Source organism: Odocoileus virginianus, chromosome 9 (assembly GCF_023699985.2).
Source record: "Odocoileus virginianus isolate 20LAN1187 ecotype Illinois chromosome 9, Ovbor_1.2, whole genome shotgun sequence".
In the NCBI taxonomy this organism is placed as follows: Eukaryota; Metazoa; Chordata; class Mammalia; order Artiodactyla; family Cervidae; genus Odocoileus; species Odocoileus virginianus.
In genome coordinates this window covers 58859070-58883006 of record NC_069682.1, presented here as the reverse complement: position 1 = coordinate 58883006, position 23937 = coordinate 58859070, and the positions used below count along the sequence as shown (strand labels likewise).

Here is a 23937-nt window from a genome sequence, read left to right as displayed (position 1 = left end):
ATCAAAAACAAATAAATAATAGAAGAACAACAATGAAAAAAAATGTTTAAGGTTTTTTTTTTGTTTTATTGTTTTTTTTTACTTTTTAAAACCATTTTTAAATTAAAACATAGTTAATTTACATTGTTGTGCTTCATATGTACAGCAAAGTAATTCAGTTATCAGTTCAGTTCAGTTCAGTCGCTCAGTTGTGTCGACTCTTTGTGACCCCATGAACCGCAGCACGCCAGGCCTCCCTGTCCATCACCAACTCCTGGAGTCCACCCAAACCCATGTCCATCGGGTCGGTGATGCCATCCAACCATCTCATCCTTTGTCATCTCCTTCTCCTCCTGCCCTCAATCTTTCCCAGCATCAGGGTCTTTTCCAATGAGTCAGCTTTTCGCATGAGGTGGCCAAAGTATTGGAGTTTCAGCTTCAACATCAGTCCTTCCAATGAACACCCAGGACTGATTTCCTTTAGGATGGACTGGTTGGATCTCTTTGCAGTTCAAGGGACTCTGAAGAGTCTTCTCCAACACCACAGTTCAAAAGCATCAATTCTTCGGCGCTCAGCTTTATTTTTTTATTATATTTAAAAAAATTTTTTTGTTCCATTTATTTTTCTTAGTTGGAGGCTAATTACTTTACAATATTGTAGGGTTGTTTAAGGTTTAAAACAAAACAAAACAAAACCCACAACCAGATCTGGGCTTACAGCATCAGGCCTGAATATTACTGCCGGTCTCAGACCCAAAAGGAGACTTCCTTTGAGAAAGGCCTTCTAAAAAACAAACAGAAAAAAAGAGAAAGGCCCTCCAAAGTGCAGGGCCCTTGAGGTGTAAGCCTGGAGCAGGGCTTGTCTGGGTCTCAGAGCAGTATTGAGTGGGAGGTAGCCGAAAAACCAGATTCACAGTTCAGCTTGACATGTTCCCGTTCACAGAGCTCCTGCTAAGGGCCAGGTACTGGGTGGAGACAAATTAGAAATCTGAGAGGCCACAGTTCATTGCCTGTTAAGGTGCTCCTAGAGGAATTACTCCCAGATTGCATGGCATCACTCCACTCCCTTTCCAATAGATTCCAGATCACCTGAGATGGAGAGCAGCCCCCTGCATCCCAGGGCATGTTTACACCTCACTGCATCCACTATTTCATTCCATTCCAAAAGTATTAAATAACAGGAAACACCCCAGTTTATTCTGTGTATTTCGCGTTTGTTTACACCTCGTTAGTTTCCAGATAGAGCTCTTGGGTGGGGGGTAGGGAATGTGGAGACAGAGAGAAGCTAAAAGAGGTGCCTCCTGAGGAGCCCAACCCAAGACTGGGGAGTGTCAGTGGAGACCATTCTCTTTCTATCCTCCTTTCTCCTGGGATCCTTTCATACCTCATGTGTTAAAAAAGAACGTTGATTATAAGGGGCAAAAACAACTCAAAAAATGAGACTCACAAGGGCTCCTGTGAGGCGGCAAAGATAATCTCTAGTCAGATAACTATGGCACTTATGTTCAGCAGAGAAGAGGCTGAATAGCTTGAAAAAAGGGGAAATTCTCTTGAAATTCAGAGAATTATTGAGGAAGAGAAGGAAAGTTACAGGTGCAGTGTGGGAGGGTAGACACCAGGAATTCTCACTAGTGCTTGTTCTGTGATGTAAGAGGCAACTTTCTTCTCTGTCTCCCATGAAATCTTCAGTAAAACATCTTTCTCATTAATGTCCTGTGCCTTTCCAAAGCTCCTTCATTCCAAAGCTCTACCAATGCAAGGTTGTTGGAGACTGTATTTCTTCCCTAGGGTTGCCATAGAAAAATCACCATCAACTTGGTGCCTTAAAACAACAGAAATTTTTTCTGTCACAGGCCCAGAGACCAGAAGTCCAAAATCAAGATGTCATCAGGACCTTACTTCTCCTAAAGGCTATAGGGGAGCATCCTTCCTTACCTCTTCTGGCTTCTGGTGGCCCCAGGTGTTCTTGGCTTGTGGCCACATCACTCCAATCTCTGCCTCCATCTCCATCTCTATCTTCTTGCCTTCTCCTTTATGTTGTCTCTTCCGCTTCTGATAAAGATACTAATCATTGGATTTAGGTCTTGCCCCAATGATCCAGGATAATCTCATCTCAAAATCCTTAATTATACTTGCAAAAACCTTTTCCCCACTAGGTCACATGCACAGGGACTGTGGATTAGAAAGTGAGCATGTCTTTTTAGGGGAGCCACAGTTCAGCTCTTTTGCTGGGGTAACAACTGATACTGAAGATTTGGGAACTGTTTAAAAAAACAAAATTGAACTGAGTGAATTTTAAAGGTTTTATTGGTTTTATTTTATGGTTCATGAATCGGGCAGCATCCAATCTAACAGACAGAAAGGAACTCCGAGGAGCTGTACAAAATGAAAGAATTTTATAGGCAGAAGTGAGCAGGAGCAAGAAAGTTATAAGAGGCTGGGGCTTTCCTGGTGGCTCAATGGTGAAGAATCTGGTGAAGAAGCCCTGCTGATGCAGGGAGGTGTGCGTGCTCGTTTGCTTCAACCACATCCAACTCTTGGTGACCCTGTGGACTGTAGCCCGCCAGACTCCTCTGTCCATGGGATTCTCCAGGCAAAAATACTGGAGTGGGTTGCCATGCCCTGATGCAGGGGATACAGGTTCAATCCCTGATCTGGGAAGATCCCACATGCCGTGATCTAAAGAGAAGCCACTACAGTGAGAAGCCCAAGCATTGCAACGAAGCACAGCCCCCACTTTCGGCAACTAGAGAAAGCCTGGGCACAGCAACAAAGACCCAGCATAGCCAAAAATAAACAAATAAATAATTTTTAAAAGAAACCAAGTTATATGAGGCAAACAATGGGTTGATTATGGCAAGGTCACTGTGGTTTACAGGATGGCAGGCATCTATCAGGCAGGTTACCTAACTAGTGTTGATCAGGTGATTCTTAATTGACTCGGTTCAAAGATTCGTTCCTGGGAGAGTCAAAACTCTAAGTTAACTCTTGTTTTAACTCTTAGGTTCTTGGAGCTTAGCATAAGTGACTCCATTTTGTATTCTTTTTATTTGTTTTTTTTGTTTGTTTGTTTTTGTTTGTTTGGGTTTTTTTCAGGCTGTGCCTTGCAGCTTGCAGGATCTTAGTTCCCTGACCAGGGATCGAACCTGTGTCCCCTGCAGTGGAAGTATGGAGTCCTATCCACTGGACCACCAGGGAATTCCCTGTTGTCTTTTTACCAAAACAAAGAAAAGGAGGTGTCACCGCAGAATGAACAATGTGTTTAAGCCAAGCATTAGTTCCCCACCTGGGCACAACTTACTGGGTGCCTGACTCTGTTCGCCCGGCCTGTTGCCAAGTTATCTCTTCCCCATCTCTCCTTTGTATATTACTACAAAAATCTGTTAAAACAGTACTAAATAAAGGTTAATGATAAGGGAAAGATAAGAGGCAAATACGAAAGACAATACTTAGATAAAAGTTTGCTTAGTCACTAACAGCAGAACAACAAGGCTGGACTCTCAGCAGGAGTCCTTTGCATAAGCATAGGTCTCTTGAAATACTTTCCCAAGCCAAAGAGCAGTTCTCTTTCAAGGAAGAGCTCTAACATCTGTCTGTAGAGAATAGTAAGTGCAGACTGCTTATAAAATAACAAGTTTTTTCCCAGCACCTGAAAAACCTTGAAACTGGCTCCTACTGTTTCCTATGAATCTGATCAGACAGAGAACTTGGGCTTCCCTGGCTCCTTGTTCTGGAAGAGATATTGCAGAGACCAGGAGCATTCTCCATCCAGAGATTGTTCAGCTAGGCTTTGCCCATCTGTGTTTACTCTTGAGGCTTCCAAGTTGTTCCAAAGAAAAAAGCAACCCTGTCCTCTTTACGTCAGTTATTTTTGAGATTGGGGTTATGTGGGGAAGGGACATCCCCTCTCTGGGCTCCCTTTTTCTTTCACTAACTGTGACATTGTGATTTATAATAAGAAATATATATTTGGTCTTCATCCTTATTTCTGGCACAGAGCTCCTAAAATTTGAGGAATTTCCTAGTGAGAAGAGCTATAAAAGTGAAGGGAGTATCTTTTGATATCCACAACAAGCCCCTCTGAAGCACACCCAAGTTGAGTTTTTTTAGTTTTTTTTTTTTTTTTCAGCTATGCTGTGTCTTGCAGGATCTTAGTTTCCAGACCAGGGATCAAACCCCTATAGTGGAAGCACAGAGTCTTAAGCACTGGACTGCCAGGGAATTCTTAATTTTTTAAATTTAATATTTATAACTGTTTCCCCAAATACAGGAAATATATCAATGGTGGTAAATGAGATCATTTTAGGAAGGACAAAAAGTAGCTGTGTTTTATTTTTAATAGTTATGTATTTATCACAAGTATTTTTGGTTTTCATTTTTAGTGGTATATACAGTAATCTTTTATAATAAAAATTTTTAGGTTTATAAAATAAGAGTTGACTTAAAGTAAAATACTAACTAGATTAGTCATGGTGATACACACACACAGCAAATGTGAAAACAGCTCCCAAATGCCTGAGTCTGGGAAACGTTTGATTTGGAAATCCTTTGATTCTTTCCGACCATGAAATACTGCACAGTTTTCATGTGCCTGGAGAATCCACTCAGAGTTGTAAATAGAATGTTGATGGTGCTATGTGGAAGCCCCTCTGTATCCATCAACCAGTGCAGTGCTGCCTCGAGGAGCTCACAGAGCTGGAGGGAGCAGCCCACCAACCCCCAAGGCCCAGCCAGTGGCTCAGCACTCGCTCAGCACCCCAGAATAGGACTCCACTCCCTGCACCCTAATAGCGATGATTTTGCAAAAATGGCAGTTGTGTTTGTTTTTCCACTGAGAGCTGGGGAACCCATGTCCTGATATTCCTCATCCTGGCTACTTCCCTTATAGAAGAGAAGTCCTTTTTTTCTGGCCTCGCTGATGGCAACAAAAGAAAGGGTTTCCCTGGGTGGCCGCCTGCTGGTCAGGGGTGGGTGCCCAGGGTTCCCTCAGTGGCCTGGGCCCCCCTTGCCCATGGTCAGCTTCCTGCTGATGAATATGCTGTTTGTATTGTTTTAGGAAACCAGAGTGTTTTGTAAATAGAACAAATGCATGTTTATGTCACATACACACACACAAATTAATAAATTATTACTGGTAGTTTATGTCATAGGGTAATTTTTTTTCCTGAAAAATACATCTCACATTCCTTAATTTAAAAAATGAGAAGATTGGAACCAAATTCTGACACTGATTTTGCAAGTTACCTTTTAAAAATGCATCCCTGTGAAGTCTACCTGAACATGACTGTCCCCCCCCTACACCCCACCTCTCCTACTCTCATGGAACTATGTCCTGCTACTATTTCAATATGTCCACCCTGAATTTTAGTATGTTATCTTCCTGTCTATCTCCCCTTTGACCTGTGAACTCTTTGAAGTCTGGGAGTGTGTCTGAATTCTCGGAGGTCAAACAGGGCTTGAATCAAGCTTTAGGTACAATCAGTCTTTATTGAATAACCAATGAACTTGGGCTTGGAGTTTAATGGGCAGGGCAACAGGACAGCCCTGGCAAGTGGCCGGCACCAGGGTGTCCAACATGTGTGTCTACAGGGGGCCTGAAGTTGACAAGGTAGAGTTTTTGCAACATCCAAAATGGCAGGTGGAAGGCAGACTTAAATCCTAGAAAGATTAGTGTCTCAAATATCTATCACTATTTCACAAGCCACTCCATGCCTCTGTGGCTTAAGACAATTTTCTGTTTCTTACGATTTCAAGGGATGGCCAGGCACACCGGGGCAATTCTTCCATGGCATGTTTGCTGGGGTCACTCATGGATTCTGCTGGGGCTGGAACATTCTAGATGGCAGCTGCAGTGGCTGGGCCTCACTTCAGTAGGTTAGCTGGACTTCTTTCTCAGTGGCTCAGTGCTCCAAGAGAACAGAAGCTGTCAGGTCCCTTAAGGGCTAGGCAGGAAAGTAACACAGCAGGAGATCAAAGCCAAGTTACAAGGCCAGCCCAGATTCCAGGAAGGAGGCACAGCGCCGCCTCTTTTCAGGAAGAACAGTGCCCGTGTCCAAGGCTGGGAGGCATTGTTGGCAGCTGTCTTTTGTCCCACTGTTGGAAAGAAATTCTGGACCTCTTCTTCCAGGTGCCAGAGTTTATAGTCACTTTATCTAGATCTTAGGTAGGAGACTGATGGGAGAGGACGGGTGATTTGTGATGCCTATGGGAGAGGCCCAATGTTTGTAGGGAGAAATCTAGAGTGGTCAAGAACTGCCAAGGCCATCAAAAGGCAGGGGTGGGGGTGGGGGGGTATGTGCGCAGTTGAAGGGAATATAGAGGCATGGCAACAGTAGGAGGGTCAAGACTGAGGTTTAGGACCAGGCCCTGGATGGTGGAGGGGATTCTCCTTACATGTGTCAGAGATGAGCTGGTGTCTGTCATGTCAGAATCAACATCCACAATCTGATTTTAGTCAGGGGAGGGGAGAAGCAGCATCTGGGATATTCCCCACCAACCCTCCATTCTGACCTGTCACCCTCCCCCACCCCACAGAAATTACTCTGATCCACTAACCACCCCCAACCCCCCATCCCCCCCACACCCGCCCTGACATCATTTCTGAGCCCAGCTGCCCCATGATGTAAGGACAGATACTTCCTTAAGTTTCAGTTGACCTCAGTCATAGAATAAAGATATCTGTCTGGTCTCTCCTGCTAATAAATATTTGACCAGAGGTTTGTTAATTTTTCTTACTCTCTGCGACAGAGATTAATTGTTATTTTACATTACACTCAACTTCTATTAGTTTAGGATTTACTTCCTCAGTGATAGTGCTGGCGTTGAGCTTGAATAAAACACTTTAACCTAGACAAGCTCATTAAATTTTTGAAGGTGAGTGGACAGAAGGGAGGGAGAATCCAGCCTGGTTTTGCAGTTTTGAGGGTATCAATTTAAATCCACCTAGGGAGGAACGTAAATCCTTAGAGCTTTCATCACATGAAAAAAACCTTTTGTTTATCTTTTCCATTAAAAAATCTACACGAGATAATGAATGTGAACTAAATTTGTTGTGGCAATCATTTCACAATATATGTTAATTAAATCATTATGCTCTACACTTTAAAATTATACAGTGCCTTACATGAATTATGTCTTGGAAAACTGGGGAACAAATTTTTGAAATACATAATGATTCAAGAAAGTTGATGGTAAAAATAACAACAGTTAAAATACTAGAGCATCTATAGTCAATATGATAAGATATGAATGAAAGTGTCATTTGAGTAAAAATAATTGATTTTGATGGAAATAACTTCAGCGAATTAAAAGCAAAAGTGGATAAACTAGATTTTTCTTCACTGTGCTATCTTAAAAAAAATTGACCAAGGAATTAAAAAAATCTTATTATTACCTCTGAAAAATAAATTCTCAACAAATATTTTTACTCTTTCATATAATTCTGATTTCAAGGATTTAATAGGCAGAGATTCAGACTATTTTTGCAGTTAAAAAAATAGCTGAACCAAAGTCTCAGGTTAAATGGCTGAGACAAAATAGCAAGGTCAAAATAGAAGAGCAAAAAGAAAAAAGAGTAAAAGTTGCAAGACTAAATTTTCCTCTGTTCATTTCTTTGCATTTGTACTTTTTCAATAAAAATACTTTTTACTGATGTTAAAAAAAAAGTAAATAAATCCATCTAGGGAGTGTCAGGCAGGGTAGGGGCCGGGGAGAGCTGGATGGTGCAGGATGGAAGCCACTTTGAAGGACAATCCTGCTCAGGTCCTGTTAGCCTCCGGCCACCAGAACTAGCCCTTTCTCAGAGGTACCCCCACTTTCAAGTTGGCTTCTGACATCCTCAAAGTTTTCACAGGCTTGGTCCTAAACAGCTCATCCTGCCCCAAATAGGACTCCAATGCCCATTCTGTTTGTCATCCTACTTTCTGCCTATTGAATCAGATTTTTCAGGGCCTGATGTTATTCTCTGGACCTGATACTACCCTGCTGAGAGCTGTGAAGTTTCCTTCCCTATAAACAGGAGATGTAATGACAATGATCCCATTCACCATCAGAGTCACTGTATTTATTACGAGCTCCCTGACCCAAGGGCCAGAGCATGCTTTTGAGACGTCCCTCATCGCCTAGGGCACACTTCCTTTGTGACTCTATATTGAGCACTTCTCAACCACAGAAGCCAACTGCTCCCACCCACTTCTTTCAGATTCTAAACCCTACCCCTATTAGCTTCTATTCCTCTCTCCCTCTGCATGCAATGTGTTATAAACGTACTCATCCCACCAAACGTTGAGAAGTCTAATGAATTTCCATGAAAGCAAAGTGAACAGTGTCAGCTGCTCAGTCATGTCCAACTCTTTGTGACCTCATGGACTGTAGCCCGCCAGGTTCCTCTGTCCATGGGATTCTCCAGGCAACCCACTAATACCCAATGGTGGGTTGCCATTCCCTTCTCCAGGGGATCTTCCCAACCCAGGGATTGAACCTGGGTCTCCAGCATTGCGGGCGGATTCTTTGCCATATGAGACACCAGGGAGAAGGCCAGTGAATTTTTAAAGGGAGGTCCTAAGCCAAGGGGAAAACATGGGAACAGGTCTTTTCACTTTAAAGATCAAAAACTAAGCACCTCGCTAACATCAGCTTCTAACTGTGCTAGAACAAGTGCTCGTGTTGAAGACAGGTCACCAGTGTTGACTCCCTTCACAGTTACGGCCATTTTCCCTGTGTCTCTTTATGTCATTTCTTTCAGGAATTTCAACTGGACTCATCCCAGTCAACCAGAAAAGCTGTGATCATGTATTATCTCAAAAAGAAAGGGTGCAGGAGTCTTGATTCCTGACCCTCCATGTTAGCTTCTGGCTCACATGCAAATTTGCCCAATTCATACCCAGCTTCAGCTCTGAAAAATCAAGGGTCTACTTGGAGGGGCATGTTGACGAAGCCACGGAACGTACCCTGTGACACCTTTCCCAGGAGCAATAGGTATCAATTCACCATATTATTGCACATTTCAGAGGGAAGTTTCTGGAAGAGTCCAAGAGAATCTGCTGCATCTGGATAGGGAAGTGGCTAAATCATTTTGTGTTCCAGAACACCCAACATCCTAATTTACAAGGACAGTGAGGAGATCAAACCAGTCAAATCTAAAGGAAATCAACCCTGAATATTCATTGGAAGGACTGGTGCTAAAGCTGAAGCTCCAATACTTTGATCACCTGGTGTGAAGAGGAAAAGACCCTGATGCTGGGAAACATTGAGGGCAAGAGGAGAAGGGGGTGACAAGAGGATGAGGTGGTTGGATGACATCACTGACTCAATGGACATGAGTTTGAGCAAACTCTGGGAGATAGTGAAGGACAGGGAAGCCTGGTGTGCTGCAGTATACGGGGTCACAAAGTGTTGGACATGACTTAGAGAATGAACAACAGCAACTTGGAGAGCTATGGGTGAGAAATGCAGGGCAGCGCTCCCAGGGACGAAACTAGAGCCTGTAAAACACAGGAACCCCTTCCCTCTCTTAGGATCCAATCTTTCTCTCTCCCCAGTTTTCGCTGCTTCTTTTCCCTCATTAAGTGGGATCTTTGTTTGGGTTCCCTCAGAAGCAGACCTGGAAACAAAGATTCAAATGCAAGTAGTTTCTTTAGGAGTTGATCCCTGAAAATACTGACCAGTGAGTGGGACAGGCCAAGGACAGGAAAGGTACCAGTTACCACTGATCCTTCCAAAGAGCTCCAGAGACAGTGTAGAGCTTGGGTCAGAGTTATCCCAGGACAGGGGCTTCCCAGATGGTGCTGGTGGTAAAGAATCCGTCTGCCAACACAAGAGATGCAAGACACATGGGTTCACTCTCTGGGTCAGGAAGATGCCCTGGAGAAGGAAATGTCAACCCACTCCAGCATTCTTGCCTGGAAAATTCTATGGACGGAGGAGCCTGGCAGGCTACAGCCTATGGGATTGCAAAGGGCTGGACACGACTGAGCGTGTACACACACACACACACACACACACGCACACACACACACACAGAGTTATTCCACCCGAAGGGTTAGAGAGCTGGGATACTCATTGCCCCTCCCTGCGACTTCCATCTTTCGTTAGTGGAGGGAGGGCTGCTCCCCGGGTATTAACCCTCTTTGTTGTTTAGTCACAAAGTTGTGTCCGACTCTTTTGTGACCCCATGGACTGTAGCCTGCTGGGCTCTGTCTATGGGATTTTTCAGGCAAGAGTACTGGAGTGGGTTACCATTTCCTACTCCAGGGGATCTTACCAACCCAGGGATCGAACCCACATCTCTTGTGGATCCTGCAATGCAGGCAGATTCTTTAATGCTGTGCCACCATTAACCCTCTAACACTCTAGCTTTCCTTGTGTGCAGGTGTCTGTGTCCCCAGCAGAATGTGGCCAGGTAAAAGTCCTCAGATGGAAGGTGGCAGGTCCCAGGTGTTTTTAGTAAACAGTGTTCAGAGTGTCCAGCAGAGGGCCTCACAGTTACAGGTGGTGCACTGACCATGACTGCCCTCTTGCCCCAGCCCAGACACTATAAGAGTTTTCATCACTGGTTCTTGCCCTTTGCCTTTTTTTTTTTTTTTTGCCACAGTACACAGGATCTCCCCGATGAGGGATCGAACCTGTGTCCCCTGAAGTGGAAGCAGAAGTCTTAACCACTGGGCTGCCAGGAAAGTCTGTTCTTCCCCTTTTGTTATGAACTGAATGATGTCTTCCCACAACTGGTATGTTGCAGCCTAACCGCTAGTACCTCCAAAAGACACTATTTAAAGAAGTGGTCTTTAAAGAGGTGATTAAGTTAAAATGAGGCTTTTAGGGTGAGCCCTAATCCAATCTGATTGTCATCCTTACTAGGAGAGGAAATTGGACAGGCAGAGAGACTCCAGGGATGCTCACACACAGAGAAAAGACCATGTGAGGACGCAGTGAGGAGGCAACTATCTACAAACCAGCTCTCTGCAAACCAAGGAGCTAAAACCTCAGGAGGAACCAACCCTGCCAGCACCTTGATCTTAGACTTTTAGCCACCAGAATCTTGAGAAGTAAATTTCTGTTGGTTAAACCACCCAGTCTGTGGTACTTTGTTATGGCAGCTGTAGTAAAGCAAACCCTTCCCTGGATCTGTTTCTCCATCCCCAGTTGGCCCAGTCAAGTTGCCTCTGGTTGACCCATCTCATCTTTTTGAGCCAGGCCATGACCAGGGCATCACTGACTCGATGGATGTGAGTTTGAGCAAGCTCTGGGAAATGGTGAAGGACAGAGAAGCCTGGTGTGTTGCAGTCCATGGGGTCACAGAAAGTCAGACAAGTCAGACTAAAGGGTCAGAAGTGACTGAACCATCCTTGGGTCCGGTGTCCATCGCAGTCCATCTAGCCATTAGGGGGAGCAGGATTGGACAGCAAGGACCATGAATGAGAAAGGGAACATCATTGGGGAAAGCACCAAATGTGCCTTGGCCTTCTGGAATGGTGCTAGGCTGATGTGGCCAGGCATCCACATACTTGCTTTAATCTGGGTCATCTTCAAACTACTGTGTCTTTGTCCTGGAAACAGATCATTGGGGAAAATAAATCAACACAAGTCTGAGCATCTAGACACTGCCTCGGACAACCCAAACCTCAGATCACAGTTTGGCTAGTTTCCTGGCATGGAGATTGTGACTGTGAAAGCCTGAAGCTCTGTCCACCGGGGCCGAATAAGAAGCTAAGAGGCGCAGCTCGCCTTGTCTGGAAACCAGCAGGATGCGAGGCTGACAGTTAATTAGATTAATTAGGAAACCATGCCTTAAAATGTAATGTTGTTTTCATGAGCTCTTAAAGCCGATCAAAATGTTTGCTGAGCTTTATGGCTGGTAATTAACAACCTTGTAAAAATACACAAGGAAACAAGGAGATGTCAGGGAGCTAATGAATGTGACAGCTGCCAGACACACAGACCGAGCCTGGTTCCAGCCTTAATGTCAGCTGGCTTTGAATCCCAATGCCGCTTCAGTTTGCTGTGGCCTCAGACAAGTGTCCTCACCCTCTCTGGTCTTCTACTGTCATCTGCCTAGATGATGGCCTCTAAGGCTAGATAACCTCTAAGCCCTGGACCAGCTGCATTTCTCAGATGCTCCCTTTCTGCCCCTTCTCAACAGCTCCATCCTCCTGCAGCTCCACTGCTCTGAGGGCTATTCAACCCTCAAGAATTCTTAGGTCAAAGCCTAACTCTTCCACCATAGGGAGACCCTTAGCATACCACTCCTTGGAAGTGGATGAACAAAGCTTTCACGGCTAAAGATCCATTCAGCCGTCTTTGGCAACAAGTTTTTCCTTTAGGAGAGCTCTCCCTCCTGGTTCTCAGTCCTTGCGCCCTAGGCAGAACTGATTCCTTGGCGCTAGCGTGGGCTGGTGTCTCAGCTATAGCAATAAGAGCATCTCAGTCCCCTGACCACAGTGATTTGTTCAGGGATGATCACCTGACACAATTGGAGCCAATGAGACACAACAGAGAGAGAGACTCTCCATTCAATTCCACTGGGATGACGGGCCTGGGATCGCAGGCAGCCCTTTTGGCACCATGTTCAGTGTGAACGCTCTAGCATGGAGCAAGGCTGAGCTAGATGATGGAGAGAGACCAAGCATGGGCGCCAGTTGTTTGGGCCCCTGAGTTCAGTGACATCCTAAATTTATCCCTGGAGTTTTCAATCACATGAACCCAAGAGTTTCCTTTATTAGTTTAAGCCATTTCGAGGTGAGTTTTCTGTCATTTGCAAACAAGACTACTACTTGACCTTCCTCTGTTTAAAGCTTGGGGAGATGAGAAGGAGTCAGTGAAAGAAGACTGAGCTGTGGCCAGTGATATAGGAGAAAAATCAAGAAAATAAATGTCTTGGAAGACAAATGAGAAAAGGATTTTAAGGAGATGAGAGCAGTCATCTATGTGCAGTCACATGTTGTGTTTGTGAATACAGGGGTGTGAGAAAGAGAGGGAGAGAAACAAAATCATAAAGCCAGAGGAAAAAAGAGAAATTTTATAGTGAAAGTACATGCTAGAATTAGTTCATGCTGTTTCCTATGCATAAAAAAGTCATTTGTCCTCTTTTTCCCTTCCAGAATTTTTTTGTTTATCTTCTCAAAGCCCACCTCAAGAGCATCTCCTCTTTCCCAAGTCCCAAGGCAGGGTTAGTCACGCCTTTCCCAACGCCCCCTTGGCGTGTTGACCTGTGAAGTTTCTCTATACACATTGCACTCTGAGCCCCTTCATAATTGGACTGGAATGGATACATAAGATTGCCACTTGTTCATGGGTTAAACTGTCAGAAGGAAAAGAAGAAAATACCTTCAACTGCTGTTGACAAGATTCATTGTTTACCCGATGCATTCTTCGTAAGAACTCACATTAAGAATTCCCAGGAAAAAAAGATGGGGTGTCTTAAACAACTGGTAGATTTCCTCCTGGAAGGTAATGAGAATTATTGAGTATATTGAGTCTCCTTTTTGTTTTCACCTCCAAGGCTCTCAAAGCTAATCAAATGCTTTTGTCAACGTCACCATTGACCTCCATGTTGCTAAATCAAGTGATCAGTCCTTATTTATCCCATTAGCAGCACTGCACATAGATGACCACACTCTTCTCCTTATCCTTTCCTCATTTGGCTTCCAGGACATTTTATTTTCTCGATTTTTCTCCTATATCACTGGCCACCGCTCAGTCTTCTTTCACTGATTCCTTCTCGTCTCCTCAACCTTTAAACAGAGGAAGGTCATAGGGTCTGGTCCCTTGCCATGTTCATCTCTATCACATTACCTTCACTGGAAATCTCGTATCACCTCATGAATTTAAATACCATCTCTCTGATGATGATGCCCAAGTTTTTATCTGTATCCCAGACAGATTTGTATCCGTAGCCTCCCTGGACTTGGGCTCATATGTCCAACGTCAATTTCATCTCTCTCTCTTTTTTGACTTGCATGGTGCAGCATGTGGGATCTTCCCCAACTAGAGATCAAACCCATATTCTCTGAACTGGTAGGCAGATTCTTAACTACTGAACTACCAGGGAAGTCCCCCCACATCTCTTTTTAGACATCCATATTAGTCAACTCAGGCTGCCATAACAAGATGCCACAGAGTGGGTGGCTAAAACAACAGGCATTTATTTTCTTACAGTTCTGGAGGCTGAAAGTCCAAGATCAAAGTGCCTGAAGGGTTGGTTTCTGGTGAGGCCTCTCTTCCTGGTTGTTGATAGTCATTCACTATGTCCCCACATGGCCGTTCATGTGTGTGTACCTAGAGAGAGATCTCTGGGTGTTTCTTCCTATAACAACACCAGACTATCAGATTAGGGTCCCATCTTTTCTATCTCATTTAACCTTAATTACCTCCTTAGCAATCCTAACTCCAGTACTGTCACACTGGGGGTTGAGGTCTCAACATATGGATTTTAAGGGGACACAATTCAATCCATAACATTATATCCAACAGCCCTCTCAAACTAGACACATTTGAGATTAAATCTGTTCTCCCCAGGCCTGCTCCACCCACAATCTTTCTTGTTGCAGAAAACGAAAACTCATACCTTTTAGTTACTCTAGACAAAAACCTTGGGGACATCCTTGATTCCTTTCTCTTTTTTCACACCCTCCTCCAATCCATAAGCAAATCCTACCATCTCCACCTTTAAAATATATCCTGGGGAACTGCCTGGTGGTCCAGTGGTTGGGACTCAGCACTTCCACTGCTGAAGGCCCAGGTTCAATCCCTGGTCAGGGAACTAGGATCCCAAAAGCTGTGCAATGTGGCCAAAAAAAGAAGAGGAAAAAAAAAGTAAAATATATCCTGTACCCAATCACTTCTCACCTCCTCTCTGCTTGTACTCTATCCCAAACTGTCATCATCTCTTGCCTGGATTATGACAATAGTCTTCTAAATGGTTTTCCTGCTTCTACCCTATCACCCTCCAGTCTATTTCAATCACAACCTCCAAAGATATTTTTTTCAAGCCATAGGTCCTACCGCGCCTTCCTCTGCTCCTGCAGTGGCACCATTATGCTTAGAGTAACAGCCGAAGTACACCCATGGCCTCCACAGTCTTTACAAAGGACCATCATAGTCAGTCCTCTTGTTTCCTCTTTGACTTTCTGTCCTATTGAGTGACTTCTCAATTCACACACCAGAATCAATTGACAATCAGTATCCTATTGACACACCTTGGTGCAAAGATGATGACTAGTTATCTCAGGAGTGGTGCGGTCCTCAGGGTAAGGGTGTTCAGAGAGAAGAGGGGAAGGGGGGCTGCCCTGGTGGTCCAGTGGTTGATCCACCTGTCAATGCAGCGTACGTGGGTTTGACCCCTGGGCCAGAAAGATCTCACATGCCAAGGAGCAACTAAACCCACATGCTGCAACCGCTGAGCCTGAGTGCCGCAGCTACTGAACTCACACACCTTGAGCCTGGGCTCCAAAATAAGAGCAGCCATTGCAATGAGAAGCCCATGCACCACAATGAAGAGTGGCCCCCACTCACTGCGACTAGAGAAAACCAGAGCACAACAATGGAGACCCAGTGCGGCTAAAAACAGTAAATGAAGAGGGGAAGGGCGGGGACAGGAAGAGAAAGAATGGAGGAGGAAAGGAAGGGACTCGGGGAAGAGGTTGAAGAAAAACAGCCTGAGAAGCCACAGCCAGAGGAACTAAGCTAGGAACCAGCAGAGATGGGTCCACCACAGCCCACGAGAGAGATGTCTCCAAGAGGAGTGATCTCTCGCAAAGGGTCCACAGGGTTGAGCATCCCATCTTCAATTTCCCTTTCGTGCTGTTAAAAATTTTAAACCTTTTTAGATGATGAGCAATTTGTCAGGGAAGCACTTGGCAGCCAAGCAGGGTAAGGAGAAAAAATATTAGCATCTTTCGACTGGTCATTTTTTTCCCCTTTTCAGCATAAGCAGGCCAGAATCAGTATCCATTATTAATAGATGCATGTTTTATTAAAGGTATAAAGACCAAAGATTTGTAACTTTAATAATCCAGATTCTTATTTTAAATTCTCCAACATTATTATTTATTGATTGGTGGGGATGTTTCTTTTGCTATCACCGATCTGCCAATTCCTGGAGGGGAAATAGAAGTGGTGGAATTGGGGGAACTAGCAGCGACACTGACTTACTGGAGGGTATACGACGAAACGCCCATGAAATGAACTCCAGCTCTGTGCCAGGCCCTGGGCCACACATGGTGTAGCAGAGGCAGGATGACAAAGGCACAACCCTCCCCTAACAGGGGAAGCAGAAAAATAAACAATACGTTGACAATGCAGTAATTTGGTTGTATAAGGGGGGATGATTTGAGGGGTTAAAAGCGTTCCTCTGGAATTAGGAAGGTATAAGTCTCAGTGCCACAACTTAACGATCTTGGGCATGATACTTTCCCTCTCTGAGCCTCAGTTTCCTCTTCTGTAAAATGGGGATGATAAAGGGTTATCAAAAGATTTAACTGAGACACTGATGCATAGAGCTTTTTTGGCCCAGTGCTCAGCACACATTAAGCACTTGTTTAATAGTAGCTCACGGGTTGCTGGTGGTGATGTCAAAAGTGTCTGGGGCACACACTCTGAGCATCAGTCTTTTGGAGAGGGAATGAGAAAAGCTTTCACAGGAGGGGATACATTTGAGCTTGGTCTTGAAGGATGATTAGAATCTCAAAAGGCTGACTAGCTGAAAGGAAAGACAGTCCAGGTAGAGAAAACAGCCAGGGAGAAACAGGTTGGTGAGCAAGCATGAGCTTTGGGGAAAGCTGGAGAGCTTGTTGGGGGCAGAGGATATGGTGGGGTCAGGTGGGAGGTGGCTATGAAGGAGCGTTGGATGATGGTGCAGGGGTCCGGGAGGCCAGGCAAAAGGGTCTGGCTTTGCCCAGAAGGCTATGGGGAGCCTTGAAAGTTGTTGTTTCACTTGTGGCAGGAAAAAACCCATGAAGCATAAAATTTACCATCTTATCCACTTTTAACCATATAGTTTAGTGGTATTAAATATATTCACATTGTTATGGAAAAAAAAAACCTCTAAAATATTTTCATCTTGCAAAACTGAAACTTTATATCCATCAAACAACAAATCCCCGTTGTCCTCTCACCAGAGCACCAGGCAACCCTCACTCGACTCTGATTCTATGAGTCTGACTACTTGAGAGGCCTCGCATAAGTGGAATCACACAGTATTTGTCCTTTTGAAACCGTTGGTGTTTCCACATGGGCTCCAAAGAGCTCTAGTACCATACTTCTTTATGTCTCCATGCAGAGATGAACTTAGTGAGAGCAAAGTGGTAGATAAGAAGTGATTTATTAGAATAGGATGCTTGTGAGACTTACAAGTGTGTGGGTGAGAAATACCACACCCCGAAAACGTAGTGGGCTACAGTTTTATAGTCAAAGGAAAAGGGGGGAGGGGGAGAAGGCCTTCTTTGTCTTTCCTGAGTAGGTATCATGTTTTTGTTGTAGCCACAGGTTCTGGGAAACAAACTTACTCAGAAGGACAATGCAGATAGTGGAGTGCAGTTTATTACACTGGCGGGCCCAAGGCAGAGTTTCCTCTTAGCCAAGGACCCCAACCAATTTTTGTGAAAACCTTATATACCTTAAAAGTGTATAGGTTCCCTGAAACTAGTCTGAACAAAGGTAAAAGAAAGATACAATCAAAGTTAACCTGCAATCATATGCTTTAAGCCTAGGTAGTTAACAGTGGCGGAGAAGACAACGGCACTCCACTCCAGTACTCTTGCCTGGAAAATTCCATGGATAGAGGAGCCTGGTAGGCTGCAGTCCATGGGGTCGCTAAGAGTTGGACATGACTGAGCGACTTCACTTTCACTTTTCACTTTCATGCATTGGAGAAGGAAATGGCAACCCACTCCAGTGTTCTTGCCTGGAGAATCCCAGGGACTGGGGAGCCTGGTGGGCTGCCGTCTATGGGGTCGCAGAGAGTCAGACACGACTGAAGCGACTCAGCGGCAGCTGCAGCAGGTAACAGTGGACAGTTATCAATAAGCCTGTGGTCATACCCCAATAAGCATAATAGAATGTATGATTCGATTCGGTTACACAGATAATTAGAGTATTCTTTTAGGCAACGGAGAGCCCTGGGGCTCTTCCTTGCAGGGGTCTGGTTTTCCAGTTGGTCTGTCGTTTCTGTACATACTGGGCCTATAGCTCAAAGTCCACAGTCCGGCAGAAGACTGAGTCCTGCTTTCAAGATAGAGCCTGTTGTTTCCTTCTTCATTTTCATCATGAGTTTCTCCTCCAGGTTGAGCAGGGCAGTTTTCTTGTCCCTATGTGATCAAGCTATGTCCACAAAATATTGTTTTCTGGTCTACAAAATACTGTTTTCTATGTGTGCAGGGAGCACGTCTTAGGGATCACTGATTTACTGAGTTCACTGGGCAGGCTGTGGGGCTCATGTCACCATTGTTTTATTGTTGTGGGTCATGTCCCGTGCTTCTGTTGCATGGTTTTGTTGCTAAGCAAACCTGCTTGGGTTTTGTGGTTAAGAAAACCTGCTTTCTTGAGTGATCATTAAGTTACAGGGGTCTCCCATATATATATATATATATATGTATGTATGTATTTTTTTTACTTACAATCCCCTAGGATTAACTATTTAATCACCTATTTTGTCCCTTCATTCTGTCCCTATTACTTTTGTGACTGGATTATTTCACTCAAGCTTCATCTGTATTCTCTCATGTGACAGGTATTTCTTCCTTTTGAAGGCTGAACAATATCCCCTCGTATGTATATACTGCATTTTCTTTACTCAGGCATATCTTGGAGGGTTTTAGGATGGTGACCCAATTTGGTCTGTGATTCAGAACAAACGATGGGTGTGGGGTGATTCTAGAATGGTATGGAGAGCAGCAAGTGGTGTCAGGGAGACCAGGGCGGCAGTGGTACAGATGTCCAGGCATAAGATGAGAGTAACCTAGTCTCAGGTGTGGCCCAGGGCTTGGATTCCAGAGGTGTTCTAGAGGAAGAATTGGAGGGATCTAGTAATGGTGACAAGATAGGCATTGTAATTTTAGAAATCCAGAGATGGCTCAGATCTTACCAGCCCTCCCACCACAAAATGAGTGGGAAAAGCTGGTCCCCTTCAAGGGTGAGAAGGAGGACAGGGGAACGCTGTGGTGGGTGCAAGACAAATGCCCACCCTCAGCTCTGGTAAACCTTCAGAAATCTCCTTCCCTGAAGACTACAGCCACCGCCTCCACCCCCAGTGTGTGACCGGGATGTAAGGGAATACAAATAATCCTAAAATACTCAACCTCTCCAGTAACCCAGGAAATGAGAATTAAAGCAACAAGGAGATGCCTTGGAAGGTTCTCAAGAAGGGACCAATATGGTCAGATACCTCCAACTAAACTCGTCCCTCCTCCATTTGGAACTTGAATGTACTTGAACACTCTGCGGGTATGCTCAGTCGCTAAATCCTGTCCGACTCTTTGCGACCCCATGGAGCAGGCTCCTCTGTCCATGGGATTTTTCCAGGCAAGAATACTGGAGAGCTGCCATTTCCTCCTCCAGGGGATCTTTCCAACCCGAGGATCGAACCCACAACTCCTGCATTTGCAGGTGGATTCTTTACTACTTGAACCACCTGGAAAGTCCACTCAAACACTCTTAAGCATTAAATTAGTCCACTTTTTTTTTTAAGAGAGTGGGAGTGCACACTATCATATTAGTATTAGATCCCCAATTATCTTGGCATTTGGTTATTTTTTGAAAGGACAACATACTATTGAACTAAATACCAACAACCAGTAATCACTAACCACTTTTCACCATTTTTAATCTAAAGAAGAGTTCAGGAACACTGCTATACGTACACAGGATAAATTTCTTTTTTTTTAATTATTTATTTATTTTTTCCATTTATTTTTATTAGTTGGAGGCTAGTTACTTTACATCATTACAGTAGTTTTTGCTATACATTGAAATGAATTAGCCATGGATTCACATGTATTCCCCATCCCAGTCCCCCCTCCCACCTCCCTCTCCACCCGATCCCTCTGGGTCTTCCCAGTGCACCAGGCCCGAGCACTTGTCTCATGTACCCAACCTGGGCTGGTTATCTGTTTCACCCTAGATAATATACGTTTCAACGCTGTTCTCTTGAAACATCCCACCCTCGCCTTCTCCCAGAATCCACAAGTCTGTTCTATACATCTGAGTCTCTTTTTCTGTTTTGCACATAGGGTTATCGTTACCATCTTTCTAAAGTCCATATATATGTGTTAGTATACTGTAATGGTCTTTATCTTTCTGGCTTACTTCACTCTGTATAATGGGCTCCAGTTTCATCCATCTCATTAGAACTGATTCAAATGAATTCTTTTTAATGGCTGAGTAATATTCCATGGTGTATATGTACCACAGCTTCCTCATCCATTCGTCTGCTGATGGGCATCTGGGTTGCTTCCATGTCCTGGCTATTATAAACAGTGCTGCGATGAACATTGGGGTGCACGTGTCTCTTTCAGATCTGGTTTCCTTGGTGTGTATGCCCAGAAGTGGGATTGCTGGGTCATATGGCAGTTCTATTTCCAGCTTTTTAAGAAATCTCCACACTGTTTTCCATAGTGGCTGTACTAATTTGCATTCCCACCAACAGTGTAAGAGGGTTCCCTTTTCTCCACACCCTCTCCAGCATTTATTGCTTGTAGACTTTTGGATAGCAGCCATCCTGACTGGCGTATAATGGTACCTCATTGTGGTTTTGATTTGCATTTCTCTGATAATGAGTGATGTTGAGCATCTTTTCATGTGTTTGTTAGCCATCACACAGGATAAATTTCATAGACAAAGCAGATGAGTGAAGGAGGCCAGATAGGAAAAAAACTAGATACCAGGTGATTGCATTTATATGAAATTCAAGAATAAAATTAACCTGTGGTGATAAAAGTCAGGATAATGGTTACCTTTGAAGGGTATTGACTAAGAGGGAAACTTCTAAGGGGCTGGAAATATCCTGAGTCTTGACCTAGATGGGGATTAAGGGGATGGACACAAAGTAAAGATTCATTGGGTTATACATTTATAATGTATGCACTTTACTGTGTATAACCCAAACCTTAATACAAATGTTTTGAAGAGTTAGCTTGTTGTTTCTTCCTGGTGATCCATGTATTTCACTAAAGTTCAGATGGTGAATCAGTACTGATTGAGGGCCTATAGTGTACACAGCCACACATATGAGAAAAGTAGCAGAAGTAAAGGAAGGTTAGGGCTTGGCTTTCTATCCACAAGGAGTTGGCACGTGGCTCTGCAATTAGAGCAAGGCTCATTGCTACCCAGGACCAACTGTATCTGATGCCATTGAGAACCCCACTCCCACACACACATGCCAAAGAAGACAAGACCAGGCCTGGGCAGCCTGCTCCATCAGGCGACAGGACCAATCAGAAGGTAGCCAGATGCTGGAGGCCAGGATAACTCAGGGTTACTATTTTTTCTGGTCACACCGCACAGTGTGTGGGATCCCAGTTCCCCAACTATGGACCAAATCCACACCCACTGCAGTAGAAGCATGGAGTCCCAGCCACTGGATCACCAGAGAAGTCCAAGGGTCACTTAGAATGGGAATAGGTGAAGCGTTAGTCAATAGATGCTCTGGCCACAGGGACCTTTCTGGATCAAAGACAACAACGGGTCAGTCCCAGTTAGCAATGTTGAGGCCAGAGCAGGCAGGAGAGTTAGAAAGGACTTCAGGTCAAGTTGCACAACAGCTCAGAGATAATAGGATTCTCCTTTCCTATTGGGACCACATGCCAGGAGGCAAGGGAGGCAGGTGGTTGGATGGAAGGTGCTCAGCTAACCCAGATAGAGACCAGAAACATCCCGTCCTGCTCAAGCTTACACAGCAAGAGAGGGACTGACCCAGGCTAAGACTCCACACATTCTGTACCCTATGGGCTTCTCCGAATCACCCAGCAATACCCCAAGATCATTTCTATTTGACCATTTGGGTGCTCTATATTCTACATATGCTGTGTTTTCAGCTTTAAAAAAACCAAAAAGGCTTACTTCCTGATTCATATGACAACTTACATCATCTTGAAAGTGGCAGAGAAAACTATCCCACACCACCCACTTTTAATACAGATCTTTGCCATATTGAGAAGTATAAGCAAACCTAAAGAGCGATAATTAGCTCTAAACTCAGGCGAGGTTTATGGAACGTGAACCGTTTGGGTAATCGGTTGGGGTGGTGCCATGAAGGGGTAATTAATTTGTTTTTTTCCTTAAAATGTTTTACTTAATTAAGGGAGGAGCTGATTTATATACACCCATCCCCTGGGGATGGTTTGTAAGGCAAAAGAAAATTCCAACTGTCTCCTTGCTGTGTTTCTCATCGAATTATTTCATTACATTCAGATACACTTTTGCAACACTGATTGTGACATATCCTGGAGTTATGAGCTCATAAATACTGGGCAGGGGGGAGGGGGAGCTGGAGAAGCACACTTAATGGAAAATGTTCTCATAATCAAAAGAATATTTCAAGCTGTGACAATGCAGGCCAAGAAGGGGAGAGGGAGCCACTTTTTCTTCAAAGAATAACGGGATGCTGAAATCAACCCAACACCTGCAGCTCTGTCTCTTTCCAAGTCAGCGGGCTTCTGAATCTCAGCTTGCAGATGGTGGAAGTCAGGAGCATTTGGATCTAGTCCTAGCTCCACTGTAACTTACTTTAAAATTTTTTAAAAATTTATTATTTACTTATTTTTGGCTAGTCTGGGTCTTCATTGCAGTGCGCAGGCTTTCTCTAGTTGCAGCGAGCGGGGGCTTCTCTCTAGTTGCTGGGCACATGCTTCTCATTGCCGTGTCTTCTCCTGTTGCAGAGCACAGGCTCAAGAGCCCACTGGCTTCAGTGGTTGTGATACTTGGGCTTAGTTGTCCCTTGGCCTGTGGAATCTACCTGAACCAGGGATCAAACCCAGGTCCCCTGCATTGGCAGGTGAACGCTCAACCACTGGACCACCAGGGAAGTCCAGTTATTACTTACTTTGAGCTGATAGTAGCTTAGGTTTGTTCTTTCATTTAGTCAACAGATTTTTATTGAGCACCTACAATGTGCCAAGCACTGTGCTACATGCTGGGAATACAATGGTGAATAAGACAGGCTGTTTCCTACCTTCACAGAACTTAGAGTCTAATGGGAGAAAAATAATACAAACAAGTAAAAGAGTAAATAGCTGATAAGCATATTCTTAGTTTATGATCTAGCAATTCCACTCCCAGGCATAACCCAAGAAACACGAGTACATATCTCCCAAAAGATATGCATAAAAATGTTCTGAGCAGCGCTTGTTATTCAGTAGTTCCAAAGCAGGAACAACCGTCAGATCTGCCATCAGCAGAATGGGTAAATAAAATGTGGTCTACTTACAGAATGGAATAGAAAAAGAAAAGTGAAAGTGAAAGTTGCTCAGTCGTGTCTGACTGTTACCCGTGGACTATACAGTTCATTGAATTCTCCAGGCCAGAATACTGGAGTGGGTAGCCTTTCCCTTCTCCAGGAGATCTTCCTGACCCAGAGATTGAACCCAGGTCTCCTGCATTGCAGGCGGATTGTTTACCAGCTGAGCCACAAGGGAAGCCCGTAATGGAATACTTCATAGCAATAAAAAAGAGCCAACTGCTGTTGTGTGCATCCATGTACAAAAACATGGATGAATCTCACAGAGATGAATGAAAGAATTTGGACACAAAGAGTGCAAACCATCTGATTCCATTAATATGAATTTCAAAAGCAGGCAAAACTTATCTAGGATAAATCAGATAGAAATTAAGAGGCAGAAGGAACTATCTAGAGTGTTAGAAACAAGCTGTGTCCTGATACGGGAAAGGGTTATTTGTATAACATTTGCAAAAATTCATTGAGCTGCAGTCTTGAGATGTGTATGCTTTACCATGTGCATATCATGCATCAAT

The 23937-nt window shown here is 44.2% G+C and overlaps 1 non-coding gene across 1 annotated transcript; it reads left to right on the top strand.

Annotated features, from left to right (window-relative positions):
- The first annotated feature begins 14661 nt into the window (after nt 1-14661).
- Nucleotides 14662-14734, top strand: TRNAG-UCC (transfer RNA glycine (anticodon UCC)). Its single transcript has one exon. It is a non-coding gene; the product is annotated as a tRNA-Gly (tRNA).
- Nucleotides 14735-23937: the final 9203 nt, after the last annotated feature.